We start from the raw sequence: 23167 nt of genomic DNA, 5'->3' as shown, positions 1-23167 counted from the left end.
TCTCACAAGGTTTACAACGCCTTAATGTATTTGGGGATGCTCTACTTCTGGTAAGGCAAGTAAATGGAGCATGGACATGCAAGAATCCTAGCTTAAGGACTCACTTAAGTGGTGTAAAAACCTTGTTGGGTAAGTTTGAAGAAGTTCAAATACACCATATCCCAAGGGCTCAAAACCAAGAAGCAGATGCCCTAGCAAGTGAAAGACTACAGGAAGTGGTGGTTGGAGCAATAAAACTAAAGCTCCCTCTATTTCAAGGAAGTGATGCCTTGCCTGACATCATGCATTTTTTGGAAACAGGGGAATGCCCATCAGATTAAACAAAGGGACAGAAGCAATGGCTGACGCGGAAGGCCACAAGGTATCGACTCATCAATGATGGTTTGTACTGTAAGGGTAAGGACCAAATACTCAGGAAGGTCCCTCTCTCTCAGGAAATCACAGGAGTAATTGCTAGCTTTCACGACGGGGTTTGTGGTGGTCACTTTGCCCTAGACATAACAAGTAGGAAAATCTTGCAGGCAGGCTTCATATGGCCTAGCCTCAACCGTGATGTACACCACTGGTGCAAAACATGTAAGTTGTGTCAAAAGGCCGGCACTAGGTCACTTATGCCTGAACCACAGACACCTATTCTCTCATATGGCCCATTTGAAAAATGGGATATCGATGCCATTGGGCCATTACCTAGGGCCAACTCAGGAAAATTCTACATTATCATGGGGGTCGACTACATGACTAGATGGGCAGAGGCTACATTTCAGCGGTAGAATCACAGCGGTAGAGGTAGCTAAATTTATCTACGAGCACATATGTTGTAGGTTTGGCACACCTTTAGAGATCATCTCTAATAGAGGGCCAGGTTTCAGAGCAGACTTGGTAGGAGAATTAATGCAGAAACTGGGCATTACAAGGAGGCAATCTTCACCATATTACCCTCAATGTAATGGCCTAGTTGAAAAGGTAAATGAAATGGTTTCTAAAATTATTACCAAGCAGGTAAACAATCATCCTGGAGACTGGGATAAGTATCTACTACCATCTTTATGGGCCTACAGAACTTCATTTCGTACATCCTTGGGATTCACACCGTATCATCTAGTATTTGGTAAGGAAGCAATCTTGCCCATTGAAGTGCAACTACAAAGTCTCAGAGTAATGGCAAGCCAGCTTCAACAGCCCAACATGCATTTGAGAGATCACATCATCAACTTGGAAAGACTGCAACTGGACAGAGAAGAAGCAATAAATTATTATGCAGCACAAGCAGAGCATAGATGGCTTAGCTTTAACGAGCATCTCCGGAAAAAAGAATTGAAGAAAGGAATGTTGGTGCTCCGCTACGACAATCGCTTCGACACGCGCAAGGATAAGAAACTCCTGCTCCGATGGGAAGACCCTTTCATCATCAGGAAAAAGTATGCCAATGGAAGCTACCAGCTTATGGAGGCTGATGGAAAACTTCATAAAACCAGGGTAAATGGTTGGCGACTTAAAACTTATTTTCTTCGATTTGACCAGGCTCCACCAATTGACATTCTAGATGAGGACACACCATCAGCCGCCACCTCCGACGATAATGATCAAACAGATGAGCTAGAGACATGAATACCTCTAGCCAAAAGGGGAGGGCTAATGATGGGGGCTTTTCACAAGCCAAGCTCCCATACCCCTCTTCTCTCGTCCCCACCCCATGAAAACCCCCTCTTAGGGAGGGAGTGATAAAAGGCATTGGAAAAAAGTAAGCAAAAAATAAAGTATGATTATGTAAATATATAAGAAAGGTAAAATAGGCCACCTCATGCCTGTGGGATAGCCCATCCCCACCTTGCCTCCTTTTTCTTCACTGTTGCCCCGTCGTGTGTCCCTTTTCCTCTCCTCCACTCAAAAGGTCAACCCCCTCTCTCTTCCCCTTGTCCTTTCTGCTTTCTCTCTCCCCTCAAGCTACTCCACCTCTCACCAAAAATGCATTATAACTTGCTAATAATGCACCCTAACTCACATGCAACCTACTCTATCTTCCAAAATAGTATACCCCACCCCCTCTTTCTCTCTTCTATCATATTCCATGACCCAAATACCCCCCTCTCTCTCTAAAGGGCTCCATATCTCTTGTCTTGTAGCTAAATAACCTCCCCCACACTCACACACACTCAGTTTCATTGAAAAAGGTGCCCACAGACCCATCCCCACCCGGTGGTTACCTGATTTTTCTTGTGTTCACACACATCTGCACACAGATTCACCTTTGAGCACACTCCCCTCTTGTAATTACTTTATTCTCCATGTCACCTCTCACTTGTTTTCATCAACCCATCTCTCTCTCTTAGTCTCTCTCTCATGAGACTGCTGTTCTGGCACATATACACACAGCCAGACAAGTGGGGCCCACAGTCACATGGCCTATGTAGATAATGATTTCTTCATTTCTAAATTCTAGAATTTCTCCCCCCCTCTTCCCCTATATAAAGAGGGGTCACCATCACACAAAAACACACACAACATCACCAAAGAACACACTATGCACTGTGTGTGCCTAGTGCACACACACACCCACACCATCACCATCACCGCAATCACCATGCTTGTCTTGAACATGACCTCTACACCCTTGGCTATGGAAGATGAAGGGCAACTAAATGAAGGATGATGGCCATAATCCTCGTGCGAGTTTTCACCATCAACTCCCACCTATCCGCCATGTGCTCTACCACTCTCTCCCTTCTCATTCCCCTACCCTATGCTCCCCATTTTATCGCCTTATTCTCTAAATAAAGCTTGAGGTTTTGTGAGTATGTTTTCTTGCAATGTTTTGCCCATGTGAGGTGTGCGAAATCGCCACCTAGTCTTGTGTTTTGGAGTGAGCTTGTGTATGTGTGAAGGGTGTGCGGATTCGCCATCCTTTTGTGGTGCCTAAGTACTAAGCCGCTATACCCCCTCCCTCACTCTCTCTCTCTCTCTCTCTCTCTCTCTCTCTCTCTCTCTCTCTCTCTCTCTCTCTCACTCGATCTCATTCCCTTTCCTCTTCATCATTACTCCCAAGCATCCATCTCTCTTGGATGAAAACTTTGTTATGGTGGTGTGTTGTTTGCGTCCTAGCCACTGAAGCTAGGTGGTGCCCCTGTTTGCTTTACCATGACAGGCTCGAGGCGCGCTATTCGGTCCCCGGTGTTATAGAGGCCATCGGGGTTCGGGGTTCGCTTTGCACCCGTCACTTCTTAGATGGCTTTTCTGGATACAATCAACTTTTGGTTGACCCAAAAGACCAGCATAAAACTATTTTTACAACGGAATTTTTGTCTATCGGGTTATGCCTTTTGGGTTAACTAATGCCCCTGCCACCTTTCAAAGATTGATGAGCCATGCTGTTAAAGTAACATTCATGAGTAGACAAGGAAAACTTCTTGGACCTATAGTGTCTAGAAATGGCATAGCGACTGATATGGACAAAATACATGTTATTGCTGATTTGCCTAGACCGACAACAGCCAAGGGGATTCAAGCCTTCCTGGGGCATTGTGGATATTACAAACAACTCATTTATATGTACACTATAATTGCAAAACCCATGTATATCTTGATTACACGTTTTGAGTGGACTAAGGTGTATGAAGAATCCTCCATGAAGCTCAAGCAAGCTCTTTCTTCAGCTCCAATATTGAAAGCACCATATTGGAATTAGATATTCCACATACATATAGATGATTCCAATTTTTCCATTGGGTGTATACTAGCTCAACGAGGAGACGGGAAAATTGATTTTCCTATTTCTTATGCTAGCCAACAATTGAATGTGGTAGAAAAGAATTATACCACCACTAAAAGGGAAGGATTAGGAATGATTCATGCCATAAAAAAGTTCAAACATTACCTAATAGCCAACAAATTTGTGTTCTTTGTGGACCACCAAGCCTTATTGTACTTGGTCAACAAGCCATGCAGCACAGGAAGAATAGTAAGATGGTTCATCATTCTTCTGAAATTTGATTTCACTGTGTTTGTAAAAAAGGACACTACACATCAATTGCAAATAGCAGATCATTTTTCAAGGATTATTTCAGGAGAATCACCTAAAGGGGTAGACATTGATCTATCATATGCATATCTATTCTTCGTGGAAATAATACCTAGATGAAAATATGATATCATTGATGACAATAGCTCAAGTGGATTTGCAAATACCACTTCCTATTACAATCGGATTAATTGAGCAATCGGCTATGTATCAATTACTAGCTAGAAGATTGTACAAAAGAAATTGGAAGGGAATATTTCTTTTATGCATTAATCTTGAGGAGAAAACCCAATACCTAATGCATCAATTACAATCGGATTAATTGAGCAATTGGCTATGTATCAATTACTAGCTAGAAGATTGTACAAAAGAAATCGGAAGGGAATATTGCTTTTATGAATTAATCTTGAGGAGGAAACCTAATACCTAAGTCAAGCGCATATTACCATAGTCGGACTTCACTTTGCAAAAGATCAAACTATGCGACGGATCTTGAGACTTGGAGTATTTTGGCCAACTATGAGGAGTGATGTTCGCTCTTTTATAAAGAATTGTCCTCCATGTCAAAAACAAACACCCATACCTCATGTAACATTCTTCCAAATGTTGCATGTTCCTAAGTGGAGTAACTATCTAGTTACTTACTTATCAAGGCGAACATTTACTAAGAATATGAGTAAACGCCATCAAAAATCAATTGAAATTGAAGCAAAAGACTATGCTCTTATTGGAAACCAATTGTATCGGAGAGGTAAGGACTAACATCTATGTCTTTGTGCAAATGAAGATGAATATATTCCAATTATAGAACAAGCACATGCTGGATTAGCTGGAGGTCACTTCTCTAGTGAGACCACTGCAAGAGCAATCTTAATGTCAAGCATATGGTGGCCAGCCCTTTTTTCATATGTCAAGGAATATGTTCGAAGATGTGATGCTTGTCAACGAGCCAAAATGACAACACATGTAGATAGCATGCCCTTAAGACCAATGATGGGGGCTAGAGCTTTCGCAAAATGGGGTATAGATTTTGTTGGGCCAATACAGCCACCTGCTTATAGAACCTAATCTCATGAATATATCATTGTAGCTACGGACTATTTGACCAAGTGGACTGAAGCTAAAGTAACTCAAAAGAATGATACCGAAACCACTGCCGTGTTCTTATATGAGTATGTGTTCACAAGATATGGACTGCCAATAGAAATTGTCAGTGATAGGGGAACTCATTTCCTCAATGAGGTAATTGAGTATCTACTTAATGATTTATGGCCATCCATAACAAATCAGCTACCTATCACCCACAAGCAAATGCACAAGATGAGCATACAAATAAAATTCTTAGCTCGGTATTGACTAAAGTGGTCAGTTCAGGAAGGACAGACTGGGAAATGAATCTCCATGCAGCTCTCTTATAGAGTTTCATTCAAAATAGCTTTAAATGCATGCACAAAAGCGGAAACAAAAATAGTTATTTGATTCCCATCTAATTTAAAAAATCTTCAAAAAAGGGGACTTGGTCCTAGTCTATATTCCCTTAAGCAACACATTCCCAAGTTTAAGAAAAAGGGAAACGGATTGTTTATCATTGCAGATGTACCTCCAAGTGGAGCAGTTAAGTTTTCCACCCTAGATGGTGAACCAATGACTAATTGGACTAGTGCATATCGTTTAAGGAAGTATAATTTTCCACTAACCAATGAATTCCTAGAAAAGATGCATGCAGCTAAGCAAAGGAAGATAAAACAAAGCAGGTTATTGATGAAGCCCAAGAAGAAGCTCGGCTTTGGATACTCAAAATAAAAGATGCTCTCAAGAATCAACAAATACCTATTTCCATCAACACTCTGGAAATAGATGACCGACAGTGGGAATGGTAGAAAGATGCAATGTCAATAGATGATGAATGGTTAGATGGAATGGACCTTCACATCAAAGTACAACTCAAAAACCATAGCACGAATGCATTGATCGACACAGGAGCTCTAGTAAATGCAGTCAGTTTTTCCACGTACAAGAAAGGAACAAATAAGTCTTTGACAACATGATAGAAATTGTCAAAGGATGCAACAAGAATCCACCACCAACATTGGGAGTAGTCAACTTAAATGTTATAGTACGAGGATTTTCATGTCCTCCTCAGTTTGTATGCTTATCAGATGAACACATGAATGAGACAATGATTCTTGGAATTCCTTGGATGCGAACATACAAGGCAGTACCAAATTGGGATACCAATCAGGTCAAGTTATCACCTAAAGGCGGACAACTCATTGTTCCAATTGCACCAAGCAAGGAGGAATCGAAAGAAAGTAATCAGTAGAGCAAACAACAAACCAATCAATCTTCTCCATCCTATTGACAAGCAAATGCTACAAGTAGCATGCAAGGAGACAGGCAAATATGGGTACCAAAAGCACAGCTTAAGGACAAGCCGGTTCAAATCTAGGTGCCGAAAACATCCTCGATAGTACCAAAGGAGGTTCCAAAATTCAAAATACAAAGACAAGCATCTCCGAGCAAGGAACCTTACACGAAATGGATTCGGAAGAAAAAGGAGCACTTATCTTCTCCACAAACTAAAAAACTGATCAAGCAATGGAGAGTTAAGTCTGTGAAGACTCAACCACACCATTCTGCACCAAGAAAACCAAGCTATCACTGGCGAGAAAAAGCGCGACATTAGTCAAAAGTGATACCAACATCTCAAGCAATCAGCATGCTAAAGCATCGTGATGATACAATCAAGCAGAGAGCACAAAAGCTATAAGATTTTCTCTTTGGAAGACAACATCAGAAAGCCTCGACATCAGAAACCCTTGAGTTAATTACTCAAGACCTAACTCTTGCACAATATACTGGTTTGAACTACATTCATCTTCAAAGCATGTAGAGCCAACCAAGGCTATACATAGACATGATTGTTCATCCCATTCACACAGTCGCCCTGGAATACACCATCTAGGAGGGGTGGAAGGGCACTATGTAATTAAGGGCATTGTCTGAAGAGGGAGGAAAAAGTATGATGTTAACGGGTTATTTTTTGCAAAACTACCTAATAATTCCCTTATAAATCATCAACAAGGAAATTTAACTGATATTATCTCCTTGATGAGTGTACATAGTGTAAACACTATCAGAAACTCATAAAAAAATAGTCTTTTTTTGTTATTTTTCATCATCTTTCTTGATATTGGAACGTAAAAACTTGAAAACTCCAATAAAAAAGAAATAAAGCTGTGTTTTTCAATGGATTTTCTTAATTATTGGATTTTCACTTTGCTATCCTAGCATATTTTTTTATTTTCTTTGATTTGTTTCAATAGACAGGTCAAAAATTAATAATAAATAGCAAATGAGCTCAGATGGAAAAAACGTAAGACATACTAATGATCAGGAAGACAAGGAAATTTTCAATCAAATCGACAGATGGAAGCGGAAAGCCTAAATTAGGTGGTCAAACCTACTTTTGCAAAATTCTTGCAGAATGAGCTACAAGAATCCGATTGGGGAATTTTTTGAGTCTAACACAGATTTCACGACCTAGTAAGACTACCAGAGGAGTTTGGGGAAAAATGGTTCGGGAAGCCCGAGTATAGATAGCCAAGGTAGGCTAAAATCACCTCATTTCCACTTGTTGCATGTGGAGAGAGAGCCTTTCGACTTCTTCGCGCGCAGTTTTTGGAGTCTACAGTTGCCTGTTTTCAGCGCCGTCTCACAAGCGACATGAGGGGTAAGTTCCATACTTATCAATGTGCATGGCCGGTAGCTAGTCTAAAACCCCTGGAAAAAACCCTAGAATCCTAGCAGTGCAGAACAACCCAAAATTGACCATAGCGGCCTGTCAGCTCAACCAAATCAAATGAGACTTGAGCTGTAGCATGCGCTAACATAATAGAACACTTCTATATCAACAATTGACCATTTGGCAAGGGTCAATGGGGTCCCAAGTAGAAAAGTAGCACATGCCAGAATTGGATTCTGACTCCACAAATAGCTTACATAGGAGATGTATATACAATGTATATGATTGGTTCCATAAAATCAATCAAGCCAAGCCCTCAAAAAGCAGAAACCAGCTCGAAGGCTACAAAGCGTCAAATTTGACATACTAAATCAAACTGACTCTAAATGGGCCAAAATTGGCTGAGCTGCTTGAAGAATATGTAGCGGACAAGTCCATAGCCTCAAAAGTGACTTACCAATACTACAGGCCATGTAGTCACAAAAATCGGTGATTTCAGAGTTGACAAAGCACAAAGTGATGTCGGCAAGACAAAATTTTACCAAATTCAATTTACGACTTGTTTTAGGTGTATAGAATGTGCTTAGATCCAAATTTTCAAGTTTTACAAGAAAAAGTTAACTGCTGTAATTAATCATGATTATTTACTTTTGCAAAATTTTGGCTTGAAATGTTACCATATACATGTGGTAGTGATATGTGTGAACACACTAGGACCGCCGGGGCATTTTTTCCCTCTTTAGGAGGTTTTTTCCCCCGTGCATTGTATATACGCCCATCACTCTAGGGCTATCTATCTTTCCATTGCACACTAAGTAATACACTCTCTATTGTGTGCCTTGAGCTTCCTTCGTCTTCTCCAAGCTGTGTGCATTTCTCTGCAACCCTAATTCCAACAATTGGTATCAGAGTAGGTTATGTCCTCCCGCGCTAAGTCACCCGCTGCTCCAGCACACGCCTGCTCACTTTCCCCAATTTCACTGAGCTTTGGCGAGCGTTCGTAGGTCTGCTCAGATTTTTATTCGGGCTCATTTCGGCCTCCGTTTCCACTACAGGCAGTACTACACAGGCTATTTTGTCATTTTGTGCAAAATTTCTATCAGTGTCGTTTTCTGCATAACAGGTGCCTTATAGTCTTCTATGGTTTGTGCCATATAGCACGTGTTGTTCTCGCTCCGTTTCTCCTATTTTTGGACAGTTTTCACATCAAGTGCAGCATTTACCATGGCTGACAACAACAACACAGATGTGTTCAAGATGTTTGCTGTTGAGGACAGGTTGGATGGGGACAACTACCCTATATGGGCTTATATGATGCAACATGTTCTTGTGTCAAAGGGTGTCTGGAACATTGTGCAGGGCATTGATGTACATCCTGGTTGTGAGGATGTAGGCGATGTTGAGGATGTTGCAGGTCTTGCTGCAAGGATTGCTGCTGTTAGAGCTGTTTTGCCTACGACAGAACAAGCTCGTTGGGATGTTAAGGATGCGCAGGCTCATGCATTGATTGCGTTGATTGTGAAGCGCACCATTGTTCCTCACATCCGTTCAGCAAAATCTACAAAACAGGCTTGGGATATTTTGGCTAGTCTTTATGCAAGTCGCAATGAGTCTAAAATTTCTTTGCTGCGTAAAGAGTTGGAGTCAAAGATTATGCATGAGGAAGATGATATGGACACTTTCCTTGCTAGTGTCAAGGATATCAATGAGCGCCTCATTTCTGGAGGTGAAGTCATTTCAGACAGTTCCCTTGTGCAGACTGTTCTTGATGCCTTACCAGATTCTTACCAGACTTTTGCTAGTACTTGGAGACTTATGACCCAAGGAAATCCAGAAGTTGTCAAGTTGGCAAGAGTCACTTTCTAGAAAAAACAGGACTAGACAGCGTGCAGTTGAACAGGCTTTTATTGCTTCTCAAAGAAAGGGTGGTAGCAGCAATGCAGCCACTTCTTATGGTTCTACTGCAAGTGGTAAAACTTCTGTTCCTAATGCTTCTTCTGGCAACACTTCGTCTGGAAATTCTGATGATAAGGGCAAAAAGAAGATGTGTTTCCATTATTGTAATTCTAATGATCACTTGATCAAGTCGTGTCCTAAGTTGAAGACCAAAGAGGCTAAGAAGAAAGAGGGTGCACTGCATATGCTGGTTCCACTACAAATGCAGCCATTGTTGAGTCTTCTGTGAAAGGAGACTGTAATGTTGATGTTGATGCAGAATGGACTTTTAGCGCAGAGTGCACTTACAATCCTGTTGTCCATGATGCATGCTTGTTAGTTGCTGTAAATTCACATGTGTGGTATTTTGACAGTGGTTCTACAAAGCACATTACCTCACACCTTGAATTGTTTACCTCTCTTGAGTCTGTCCCTCATGGGAATTCAGTCACTTGTGCCAACAATGCCTCTTTTCCAGTTCAGGGAGTTGGAAAGATTGTGCTTACTACTACTAATGACAGTTCTTTCACACTTGTTGATGCACTTTATGTACATGGGATCAAGAAGAATCTCTTGTCTATATCCGCACTTGCTAGACTTGGACTTGTAGTCAAATTTGTGGATGACAGATGTACAGTTCATGATCTTAGTTTTGGTGATGAAATTGTTGCATCTGGCCTTTTGTGTCGTGGGCTATATAAGCTCACTTTGTATGACAAGTGTGGACAAAATTTTGCAAATGCTGTTGTGCAGATTCAAGGGATATTTCAGATGCAAAACTTTGGCATGCACGTTTTGGTCATTTGAATTTTGCCAGTTTGCTGCGTTTGCAGAAATCTAATATGGTTGCTTCTTTGCCGCCTCTTGAAGCACCTGTCAAACATGGTTGTGAAGGCTGTATTTTGGGTAAGATGCAGCGTTCTAAGTTTCCAAAGGATGGTTCGATTCAGGCCACATGCAGGTTGCGGCTTGTGCATAGTGATATTTGTGGGCCCATGAAAACTCCGTCCTTCGGCAATTACCTGTACTTCGTGACTTTCATTGATGATTACTCCAGGCATGCATGGGTATTTCCGATTAAAGCAAAGTCCGAAGTTTTTATGTGCTTCAAATTTTTTTTGGCTATGGCTGAAAATGTCTCGAAATGTACTATGGGCACCCTCCGTTCTGATCGAGGGGGGGAGTATATGTCTCATGAATTTAATGCATTTATGGCTAGTCGTGGGATAAAACACCAATGTACAGTGCCTTATACACCTCAACAAAATGGTGTTGCTGAGAGGAAAAATAGGTCACTGATGGAAATGGCATGGTGTATGGTCAAAAGTCAAGATTTACCGCATTCTTTTTGGCTTGAGGCCATCATGTGTGCCACTTATGTACTAAAGAGGTGTCCTACGAAAGCTTTGCAGTCTATTACTCCACATGAAGCATGGCATGATAGAAATCCTTCTATTGAGCACATGTGTTGTGAGCGGGATGGAATTACACAAAACGCCTCTATAATGAACCAACACACACTCTTGGAAGGATATACACACACACACTATGGGGCACCACTTGGCTTACACAACCCACCTAGCCGAGACAGGAAACACACCTATGGAGTGAGAGGAGAGAGACTACCCATTTACCCACTCCACACAGACACACACCCAAAAAACTCAGCTCAAAAGAGGAGAATTTCTGATGTTTAGATACAATTGATCTTGGGCCAACACCAGTGGGGCAAATAGATCACACAATATGGGTAAAGTATGCCAGATACAATCACAAATTGGAGCAGAAGCTTCACTCATAGGAGAAACTTACACAACCAAAACAACAGAAGAAGAGTGAGGAATTTGGAAAAATGTACAGCTCCATCGCGTCTAGAACGGCCCAAAATCCTAGTCTACAATGTCAAAGTGCTCAAATCCGACCTCGGATGAGTAGTTTACGGCCAAAACAGGCTCCAAAAACGCCAAAAACACAGTTGCGGTTGTTCCTCCTCTCTTCTCCACGTTTTTTCTGGTCTTCTCTCTGTTTTTTCAGTTCCCACACTTATCTTTATTACTTGGGCACCTTTGGCCTTTTAGATGACCTCAAACGGACTCCGAACAGGCCAAAAACTGTCAGCAGTGCATAGTTGTCACCCTGCTGTATCCATATGCACACCTGGCACTCGACTTTTTTCAATAATGCATCCCTCCACCACGAGAAGTGGCCCCAAAAATTGGTCCTCATGATGACCTTTCTACATAAGTATCACAAGAAAACACCCACGTTGTGTCCGTACTCATCCACGTGCAAGTATTGACCCCATTCGACCTCCTGACGCCACTAGATGCCATCTGACGCACCTGCTTACCTCATGTCGTCGGCCCGCGGATAGCTTCCTGGAGAATTTTTACGCGCTACCAACTCATTATTATAGAAAAAACACACTGGTACTGATAATAGTGAAAATCGATGCACTATGTATACCCTGTCCTACATGTACACATGTGGGCCCCACGTAACCACCTGGCTCTGGAAAATGGGCAATTCTTTATTTGATGCACCATGCATTTATATGTACATATGCGCAATCACTTGCTCCAAAAAACTCCTGGCAGCGTGTTTTTGGTTATTTCGCATATGCTTTGGTGCCACAAGTGCAACGCAAAAAATTGGATGATAAGGCTGTCAAATGTATTTTTGTTGGTTATAGTGCTGAAAGTAGAGGTTACAGGTTGTATCATCCGCAAACAAAACGTATTTTGGTTTCTCGGGATGTAGTGTTTGTGGAAGATTTTGTTCAACCCTTGCTGTCATGTACTAGAGACAGTAATGTAAGCTCACAGGACATTTATGACACTTTGTTGCCTCTTTTCAGTGGTGGAAATGCGAATGTAATTTCCAATGAGGCAAATGTACAACCTATGGGGGTTTCTGAAAATGTTATAGATCATCCTATTACTGATGCAGATATACATGATGTACTTGATGAGGAAAGGGCTGAAAATGAGCAGGCTAAAGGTATGCCAAAATGGTTGGTGCACACTTTGTGTGACAATAAATTGGATGCACCTTTGTCTAGCCGTACTCGTTCAGGCTCTCGCCATGCATCATATTTTTATGCTCTGTCTGTGTCTAGCTTACATGATGTTGAGGAGCCTCGGTCTTTTGATGAAGCACAGAATTCAGAAAACTGGATGGCTACCATGCAATCAGAATATGATGCACTTATAGAAAATGACACATGGACTTTATGTGATTTGCCTCCTGGCAAAAAGGCCATTGGTACGAAGTGGGTTTACAAGTTGAAACGCAAGCCGAAAGGTGAGATCGATCGCTATAAGGCTTGACTTGTTGCAAAGGGTTATGCACAACAAAAAGGCATAGATTATGAAGAGACTTTTGCTCCCACTTGTTGTATGACTACTGTGTGTTTTCTATGTGCATTGGCAACTCATTTTGGTTGGGATGTACATCAATCAGACATTGTTACTGCTTTCTTGAATGGTAACATATTTGAGGAAGTTTATGTAACGCAGCCTCGCGATTTTTTCATAAAAGGACAAGAGGACAAAGTGTGCAAATGTAAGATGGCTTTGTATGGGTTGAAGCAATCTCCTCGTGCTTGGTATGAGAAATCTAACACTCATTTGGTTAAACGAGGCTTTCGTAACAGTCCAACAGAAAGCACATTGTATGTAAAGCATGAGGGTGATGTACTTCTCATTGTGGTTCTTTATGTTGATGATTTGCTGATCATTGGACCAAATGAGAGACATATTGCTGAATTTAAGGCTGATTTGAATGCTACTTTCAAGATGAAAGATTTGGGGCTGTTGCATCATTACTTGGGTATATAGTTTAAGCAATGTGATGGTGGTATTGCCTTGTGTCAAAAAAGTTATATAGAGACATTGCTATGTAAGTTTGGACTTGAGGATTGCAAACCTATTGCCACTCCCATGGAAACAGGTTTGAAGTTGAGTCTACATGATGCTGGCGATCCTGCTGATGTCACTCTTTACCAAACTGTTGTTGGCTGCCTCATTTATGTATGCAACACGAGGCCAGATATTTAGTTTGCAGTCTCACAGGTCAGCAAATTCATGCATAGCCCAGGGTCTAAGCATTGGCAGGCTTTCAAGAGGATTTTTCGCTACCTTAGTGGCACTTTACACCTTGTCTTGTTTTATCCCAAGGGGGGATCATTGCCGCCAGACTTACATGCTTTTTCGGACTCAGATTGGGCTGGTTGTTTTGACACGCGAGTGTCCACAAGGGGTTTTTGTTTCATGCTTGGCAGTTCATGTATATCATGGCTGAGCAAGAAGCAACCTATTGTGGCCACTTCGAGTTGTGAGGCTGAGTATAGGGCAGTCTTCACAACTACGGTTAAGTGTGTATGGCTCAGACGCCTTATGGGTGATTTGGATGTTGGACACGACACTGCCAACAGTATCTACACTGAGAGTCAGAGCGCATTGTTAGTTGCAAGGAACCCAATTTTTCATGCTCGCACAAAGCACATTGAGGTGCATTACCACTATGTCAGGGAGAGGCTCTCAGCAGGAGAGATCAGCTTGGCTTATGTGCCAACACATAACAACCTTGCAGATCTTTTTACAAAGGCATTGTCTCGTGAGAAGCTTGAAGCTTTCCGCAAAGCTTTGGGCTTACTCCCCTTTGTGGACTGATCATGTCCTCAGGGCATGGCACTTCCCTTTACTCATGTGCCAGCTCTCGTTCACTGCATCACTCCAGGGGGAATTTTGTACCATATACATGTGGTAGTGATGTGTATGAACACACTAGGACCGCCGGGGCATTTTTTCCCTCTTTAGGAGGTTTTTTCCCCTGTGCATTGTATATACGCCCATCACTCTAGGGCTATCTATCTTTCCATTGCACACTAAGTAATACACTCTCTATTGTGTGCCTTGAGCTTCCTTCATCTTCTCCAAGCTGTGTGGTTTTCTCTGCAACCCTAATTCCAACATGAAAATGGTATAATCACATCACCTATCACTTGTACACACCTATTACATGCCAAATTTCAAGTATGAGTCAAAATGATCACTTCTAAATTGGAAAATTGTCAAAAAACGCAAAGAAGCCCTTGCAAGCCAAATTCTTAGTTTTTATGAGTAACATTTTTTGACCCAAATCACCTCATATTACATATACAGGGTCTACACCATGCCTAGAACCAATTTGTACCAAAAAATGTTCATTTTGATGAAAAATTTAATCATCGCAATTATTTGAAAAAATTGCAACTTTGCCATTATGAGACCAAAGTACATGATGTCCTAAGCTTACTCACCAAGTTTGAACAAATTTGAAGCTCAAAATCTCCAAATTTCTTCACATCTACTATTTCAAAGACCTAAAGCCTAAATATGGCCCCATTTTCACCTTGTGCACCCAAATCAACCCATATTTCACTTAGAGTATCTATCTATTAGGAATATACTTCAAGCCTATAATGTTAAATTTTCAAAAGGTTGAAAAAATTATTTAGCTGTAAATAATCGCGATTATTTACTTTTGTTGCAATTTTTTGTTTTAACTTCAAGAATTTGACCTTTACATGTTTTTATGCATCTGCATGTTCAAAAATTGATTTCAAGCAAATTGGACTCAAATTCTCAGCACTTCAATCTAAAGGACCTTTTAGAGTGGAATCTGTCAAATTTTCTAATTGTGACACTCTATTCACTTAGGAGGAGCCATGCAAGCTGCAGACAAGGCCAATAAGAGGGTCTCGCAAAAGGAGAAGCTGCAATAGCTACCACCATACTAACTGGACCCCAGTTCAGTCAAAACAGCCAAAGCCACCTATCTATCTAAAGAACAGTTGGAGGAGAACAACACCACAGTATTCACAGGTAGATTCAAAAGCGAAGAGGGACATCAGGTAGAACTGCAACTTCTACCAAAAGAAGTCTATGATGTTGCGGCAAAGCCCAAGATGAAAGAAGCTAACAGACGGCTGGGGCTTAGAGAGTTCTACGAATACGATCCATGTGGAGTGGATTTTCAAAAAGCTTATGAGATCCTAGCCACCATCAAGGAAGATGGGATAGCCTAGATCTCTGACCAGCAAGGGAACAAGGTAGAAGTGGTCATTACAAAAGAGGTAGTGGTTGAAGCTCTCAAATTGCCAACAAAAGGAATGACCATGAGGGCAAGAGACAGGAAAACAGTAGACACTTTCACCAAGTAAACCACTGCTGCAACATTTTCCGATCTTATCCAGAAGCAAATGGAGGAACCAACAAGATTATACCACCAACACTTCCACTTCCTGGCAAAGAGACTACCAAGGTATACAACACCCAATCATGTGGTTGTGACCACATTTACACAAGTTTTAAAGTCAACAACCAGGCAACCAATCGACCATGTACAATATGTTTTATCGACACTGAAGAGGACAAAGAAAGAGGGTAAGATAAAATATTTGGGAGCACCTGAAGTTCTCACAAGACTTGCCTACCATGCTATTGACATGGAAGACAACTTGCCACCCACCCCAGATTAGAACACGTGGATAGTGTTAGCACAGCCATCTCCAAGAGCCACAAAATCTACCGAAAGAACATATAAATCTGACGGAGAATCTTCCAAGAGCTCTCCAAAATGGCATAGCAATGAAAGCTCCGACATGAGAAAAAAAATGACCACGCATCAAAGAGATGAAAAGAAACGCGGTGGTCGCAGGCAAGGTTTGAGAGGGAGAAGCAGGCAAGGTTTCAGAGAGAGAAGCACTCTTATGAACGAAGCCACCAAGCACAAGGAAAGCACCCTGCAAAGTGGGCACCTATCGAAGTCAAAGGTCCAAGAACAAAGCACCCTGCATGGAGAGAAGCAAAAGATCCAAAGGATCTATTAGAAAGAATGTATCAGGAGGCTGAGGCTTTGAAGTTGAAGGAGGCTCAAGAAACAGAAAAGAAAGCTAAAGATGCGGTGGAGTAGCAAAAACAAGCAGAAGAAGCAACCGCACAAGGAGAGGCTCAACATGAACAAGGTGACATGTCTCCCAGACCTTCTTCACCTGCTACAGAACAAAACGACCACCCAATGCCAAGCCCTCCACCATCACCAGCAGATAGGACCACACAAGCTGAGCCCACTAAAGAAAAAGAGCCTGAACCACAAGAGGTAGTAGAGTCTGCACAATAGGCAGCCACTACTCAGGAGCAAGCCAAAGCAAGATAACCAGAACCAGAAAGGGTAGCAAGTCCTGCACAAGAGGAGTCAGCAAAGAAAAAGTAAAAAAAGGAAACCCCTTCTACCTTCACACAGCAAGGCATCCATGAAGCCTCAAGATGACAAAGCAGAAGAGAGCCAAGCACAGCCTCAAGGCAAGAACAACCAGCCGCCATGACTCTGCCAAGAGAGTCACAAGAGACTGCCGAAACATCTAGGCAACTATCAAGAAGTGAAGACTGGCAGACAAATGATGAGGTAATCCTGCAAGTCAATGAATATGCAAAACAAATGCAGGATATGACAAAAAAACTCCGATCAACAGTACCTAGCCGCAACACAAAGGCTAAAGAACTGGAGATGGTAATCAATGCTCTCCAAGGAGAGCTAGAAGAGAGACTAAATATCATCACAGATCTGCAAACACAAGTCCAGGTATTGAAAACTAAAGCTGAGCAACACTAGCTAGCAAGGGACAAGCAGCAAAAGGAGATGGAAGAATTGGGTGAACTTCTCATGAAGTTGACAGATGCTTGCAAAACAAAAGGCGAACAACTTACAGAGGTTACTAACAAACTTCTAACTACAACTCTGTCAGTTCAAAAAATTTAAGTACATCTAGATGTCAGGAATGCCTCCCTGCTATATTCAGGGCAGAGGATTAACGATCAGGCAACCTTTATGGGACATATTAAATAAAATCCCGCAGTTGCCTCGATCAAAGGAGCAGATGAAGTGTACAAAGCACTAGAGAAAAAGAACATCGACCTTGAGCTAGAGCTAAAGCTCGAGAAGTATCAACGCAGAGACCTGGCATTAATGCGGGTGCAACGAGAAGAAGAGCTGCTCAAGGAAATAGCCGAGCTAAAGAGAGTGAACCAGCTTTTGAGAGATGGACAACAAGAAACATAGGAAGTAGCAGGAACTTCAGAGCAGCCACAAATAGATATTCCCTGAGTCACTTTCATTGAGATGGAAACACAACCAGCAGAAGGGTAGGTGGCGAAGAAGATTTCCACGTACCATTAACAAAAGCAGATGAAGTGCCAATGGTCCAGCTCTCAAAAGCTGAGAAAGATGAACTCAAAGAAAAGGTTACACAAGAAATGGATGAGCAGTGGAAAGCAGCGATGGATTGGGAGTTGAGATTCCTTCACTCTGTCAATGTTACTCAATTCACTCCCAATCAAATCAATGCACAATGGCATCAGCAATCCTTGCCATATCCCTTGATAAAGGTAGAGCTACTCCAAGTTAAGGAACTACTTTATAAAGACATTCAAATAGAAGGCGTAGATGAGCTCCACCCCAAGTGGAGAACGAGTTGGCTAAACAAGAATCCAAGATACTTGATTCTGTTCACAAGAGCACCTGCAGCGCTTCAAAAGGATCCCACTTTTTGTCATGTACCAAGAGTAATGACATGGCAAGCACATGAGGCAATAACAAAGAAGCGGCCAACCTGGATGAATTATCCAAGATTGCTAGCTCTAGACAAGGGATCTCCGACTAAAGAATACATGGTGAAAACCCTAACAAGCACCATGTCATTCTTCAAGAGTCTACCTGATCTATCATGTGCCATGCTTTATAAAATTTTCCCAATTCTGCTCATTGGCATTGAAGTTTTTTATGAGCCAGAGCAAGTAGGAGCCCCGTGGATGTCTTTTCTAGAGGGCTATAACGGTTTATGCTACAATCTCAGTGGTCAACCTTCTGAAGAAGTCCTCTATGGCTTCTACGCCCGTTGCATATTCTTACCTTCTCATAATATGTTGGCGTTTGAGTAAGCGTTCTACATAGGGTTTTTCACTTGGCGAACGAATATCTTTGGGCCAGTGATTAGCAACTTGACTTCAAGATTTGTCGGCTACTCCACAGTTGAGCTTAAAAACAGAGTTACTATGCAGTTTCTGCAGGTGCCAGACAAAGAGAGAAAGATCAGATATGAAAAGGCTCTACATGCACTTAAAGACCGCCTCGCCAGCCGTCAACTTAAAGACTATTTCAGCCCATAAAGCTGTGTCAAGGGATGACACAGGCCAGGAGGGGGAGAATGTTAGCAACAAGCTAACCTGGATATCATTTTTTGGAGCTCTCATTGTAAAAACACTTATTATTTTGATAAATCGAGAATATCGTAACTCCTATATTTTGGATAAATCTTTGTAATTGATAAGCCGGGGCTACAAGCTTCCAAATTGTATCAACCTATTATTACACACCTTTAGATAGAGCTCCCAAATTATTAGTTTTGACCACCAAAAACCTTGGCTAAGGTATAAAAGCCAATTTTTGTAAGTTATTTTTTAAGTTTTTGGATAATGAAATACACAACGTGAGCTGACGGCGCTCATCTCTCTCCTTCTCGTGCTTTCTACTCCCACTCTGGTTGTCACATTGCAATCGTGTTTGTTGCATTGCAACCGCAGGTAAGAGCTCTACGCATTGATGTAAGCGGTCCAGAGTATTTTGTAACTTTTGGCGTCGTCGACCCGTGGCCTAATTCATCATAAGTAGAAATTTGCACTTCAAAATCGAAAACTAAGCATAGGCGGGGTATTGGGGATTCATTGCTAAGCATTTAGATGCATTCTGGGTCGAAAACGACAAGGTCAAAAATCCACTGCTGTTAATAATGGCGATTTCTGCACTTAACCTAAAGTGAGATTTGTGACCTTAAGCATGTGTGTTTGGGTCTTATAAACTTGTCTTAGATGTTGCGTTACGTTTGGATGTGATTTGATGCTATAACGGATGTGATTTGTTTGCTGATGAGCAATTGTCTTTTGGTGTTTTCAGTCACCTGAGTGTAGCTTGAGTAAGATGCGAGTTGTTAGTTGTTTTCCCGAGAGATTGACAACCTCTTATAGCCTCTATGCACTAGTCGAGTTAGCTTTGTCCCATAGATTGACAATTTATTCGTGGTTCTCGCTACATCTGCAATAAGATAGAAGTGAGGTTAGACACCTGTCCCACATTTGGACATTCTTTAGAACATGTATATTTGCAATAGAAAACAACTCTAAAAAGCTCAAAAAATAATGCAACATTTAAAAAGCACAAAAATAAAAGCTCATTAAATAAATGCACTCCATAGAAGTACTCACACTATTTTACATGTATGGTAATTGCCCTTTTCTCTAGGCATCACTCATTTGCTTCAACATAAATTAAGAGATAATTTAGCAAATTTTAAGTTTTGAGAGATCTTACTGAAATTTTCATAGAGTTGATGGACATTTTCTTAGCATATAGCATCAATTAAATACTAGGGATAATCTCAGGATGCTCGCTAGTCAACTCGGCACTCCCTTATTCTTCATACCTAGGATGGGTTGTGTCTGAAACGCCACCTAAGAGCATGGTAATCAATGTCGGAGCTGGGCTTGTTATTATTCCGCTCAACTTTGGAGCATGTTTTCAATGCAGCAACTTTGGACACTTCGCCAAGGATTGCCCCTTAAAATCTAAGGGTACTGCAACTCTGACAGCACAGGCCACCAGTGAAATGGAATCCCAGATGGAAGGGTTGGAGTAGCAAGGAGGGAGTAATGAAGGAGCAAATGCAGAGAAGGATAAAGAAGGTATGATGGATGTGAAAATGTAGGAAAAGACCGGGGAGGAATCGATTCCCATACAAAGAATTTCTGAAGGTGCATGCAATAATAATAAGATCATTATTCCCGCGGCTACCCCAAAATTTATGACAGTGACAACGGGGACGGTTGTTCAAGTCCCTGGTCTGAAAAGAGCCAAAAGGGTGAAGGCAGTGGCAAGAGACTCCAGAGTACTTCAAGTTGTGAGAACACTTGAGGTAAAAGGTTCTAGTCCGTCTTCCACCCCATTAAAAGGAGGGGGTTTATAGTCCCACTGCACAATCCATTTGCAGCACTACAGGAGAAGAAATTCCTAGAATTTGCACCCCTTGATTCTCCTGAGACCAAGGAGAGGGGGGGGGGGGGGGGGGGGGGGAATGATTCGGATGCTGAAGAATTCGTTCCTCTTTCTCAATGAACCCCTTATTAATGATGGAGTCTCTCTCTATCCTATCTTGGAACGTAAAGTGGTTGAAAACCCGTAAGAAGAGTACCCTATTCTGGGAGGAAATAAAAAGGACAAGGCAGTCAATTGTTGGGCCATCCAGGAACACCACTTAGATGCCCATAGCAAGAGAAATCAGGGGCTAGGAAAGAAACTAGTATTCTATGGAGAAGGAAGTAACGGTTTCAGTGGCGTCCTCAGCATTGTGGATAGAGAATTGGAGCCAAAGCTGGTTCTAAACCACCCATCCGTCAGAATCTTGGGGATTAGAACCAGATGGGAAGGGCATCCCTTCACCATTGTGAATGTGTACAACCCTTGTAATGCAAAAGATAGAGATAAACTATGGATGAATCTTAGACATACTCCTATTGAAGGTGAATGGATGTTGGTTGGCGAACTTCAATACGGTAGAAAAGAGCAGGGATAGAACAGGATCCTCCAATATGCTGGCTAGCTCAGAAAGGTCTAAATGGAAAAGTCAGTGTGAAAAATGGGCGATGATCGACTTATTGGAAATCGGCCCATGGAACAACACGCCTGGTTCACCTACACAAGCCTCCAGTATGCGCGCACTGCCTCCAGGCTGGACAGATGCTATTCCTCACACCAAGCTGACTGGATACCATCGTTGATGGAGATGAAGGTAGTCCCAACAAAAAGCCTTTTAGATCACATACCTCTGCACATACATTTTAAGAAGAATAAAGGGGAGGAGCAGACCCCAAGAGGTGAAAAAAACTGTTAGTAACAGGGGCACACCTATTCAAAGACCCTCTTTTCAGGAATCTAACCAAGAAAGGACCAGGTAAGCTCAAAAAATATGTCGACCTCAACAAACACAAGGCGGGGGACCTCTTTGCTCGGAGCATTCAGAAAGCAATCAAAACCTCGGGCCCCCGAATCAAGAAAGTTAGGGAGGCACACCTGCAGCATCTTACTGCGGAGGTACAGTTGCTTACCTCCATAAAAGCCAAGAGGCTTGCTCCTGAGGATGAGCACAAACGATGGCTTGAGGCCAAATCTAACCTAGCTGATGAGCAATTAGAAGATATAAAAAAGGCAAGGCTTTGTTGAACCGGAGACGAGACACGAGAGGAGGGAGAGAGAGAGATAGATGACTCCACGATTGCAAACCCCAAAGTGTATATAGAACACACACTAAGTACACATATATAGTGGGGACTCCTAGCTATATATAGCATAAGTGTGGGCTCTCTATATAGCTCCAACACCCGCACTCAAATAGGAGTCCCTAACTGTGGATGAAAAAACCCTTGGGGGTACAAGGGAAAAACCCACAGCACCATATACATGCACTGTTATATTAACAATTATCAAAGTTCACAAATTTCATTTTTGAGGAGCTACATCACTCCATAATATACATTGTGCGCTCTTAAGCATCTTTGGAAGTATAATAACCCTATGTATACAATTGAATTGATGCAAATTCTTCAATATCTTTGATCAACTTTAATATCTTTGAGCCCATGTACGTGCTGATTGATGTGGCTTTTATCCTGTGAACAACACTAACTCAAGAAACATATCAAAACGTGAAGGTTAGAAATAATCATATTACATTGTCCCTAGAGGCGGTTCGCGACGCCGCTCTAGAGATGACAGAGAAACAAATAATGATGACACATATACATATAACAAGAATGTAGTACATCTGTGCAGATAAACACAAGCCAACACAAAAATGATATGAAACAATGTTGTTGTATAATAACAACTGCCAAATCCCTAATGATGATGAGGGTGCAATAAGAAAATAAAAACCACATCACGAGTGACGACGATGGTGCAACAAGACGATAACAACAATAGCACCAATCAAGAGGACGATAATAGGCTCCCAAGTACGCATAAACTTTGTCACATTTCTCATCCTTGATGCCCATAAGATCTGCACTTGAAATATGACGAAATAAGCATAATACCAATGGTAAGTATGAGGCACCGAGCTCTCTGACGAAATAAAACATAATACCAATGGTAAGTACGAGTCACCGAGCTCTCAAGTACACAAACATAACACCAATGGTGAGTACGAGGCACCAAGCTCTCAAGTACACATACAAGGTCTCTGTCACATCCATCATCTATCACATCATCGAGGAAAGTATTAGTAAAATCATGATGTAAAATTATCGATTGACCAAATATAAGTGACATAACTCTACGAGTAATGAGTCAGCAACCATATGATCAAGATTTGAAACAGATAG

Source organism: Adiantum capillus-veneris, chromosome 22 (genome assembly GCF_014529385.1).
Source record: "Adiantum capillus-veneris isolate H3 chromosome 22, ASM1452938v2, whole genome shotgun sequence".
In the NCBI taxonomy this organism is placed as follows: domain Eukaryota; kingdom Viridiplantae; phylum Streptophyta; class Polypodiopsida; order Polypodiales; family Pteridaceae; genus Adiantum; species Adiantum capillus-veneris.
The sequence above is the reverse complement of the archived record's forward strand: the minus strand, read 5'-3'. Positions refer to the sequence as shown.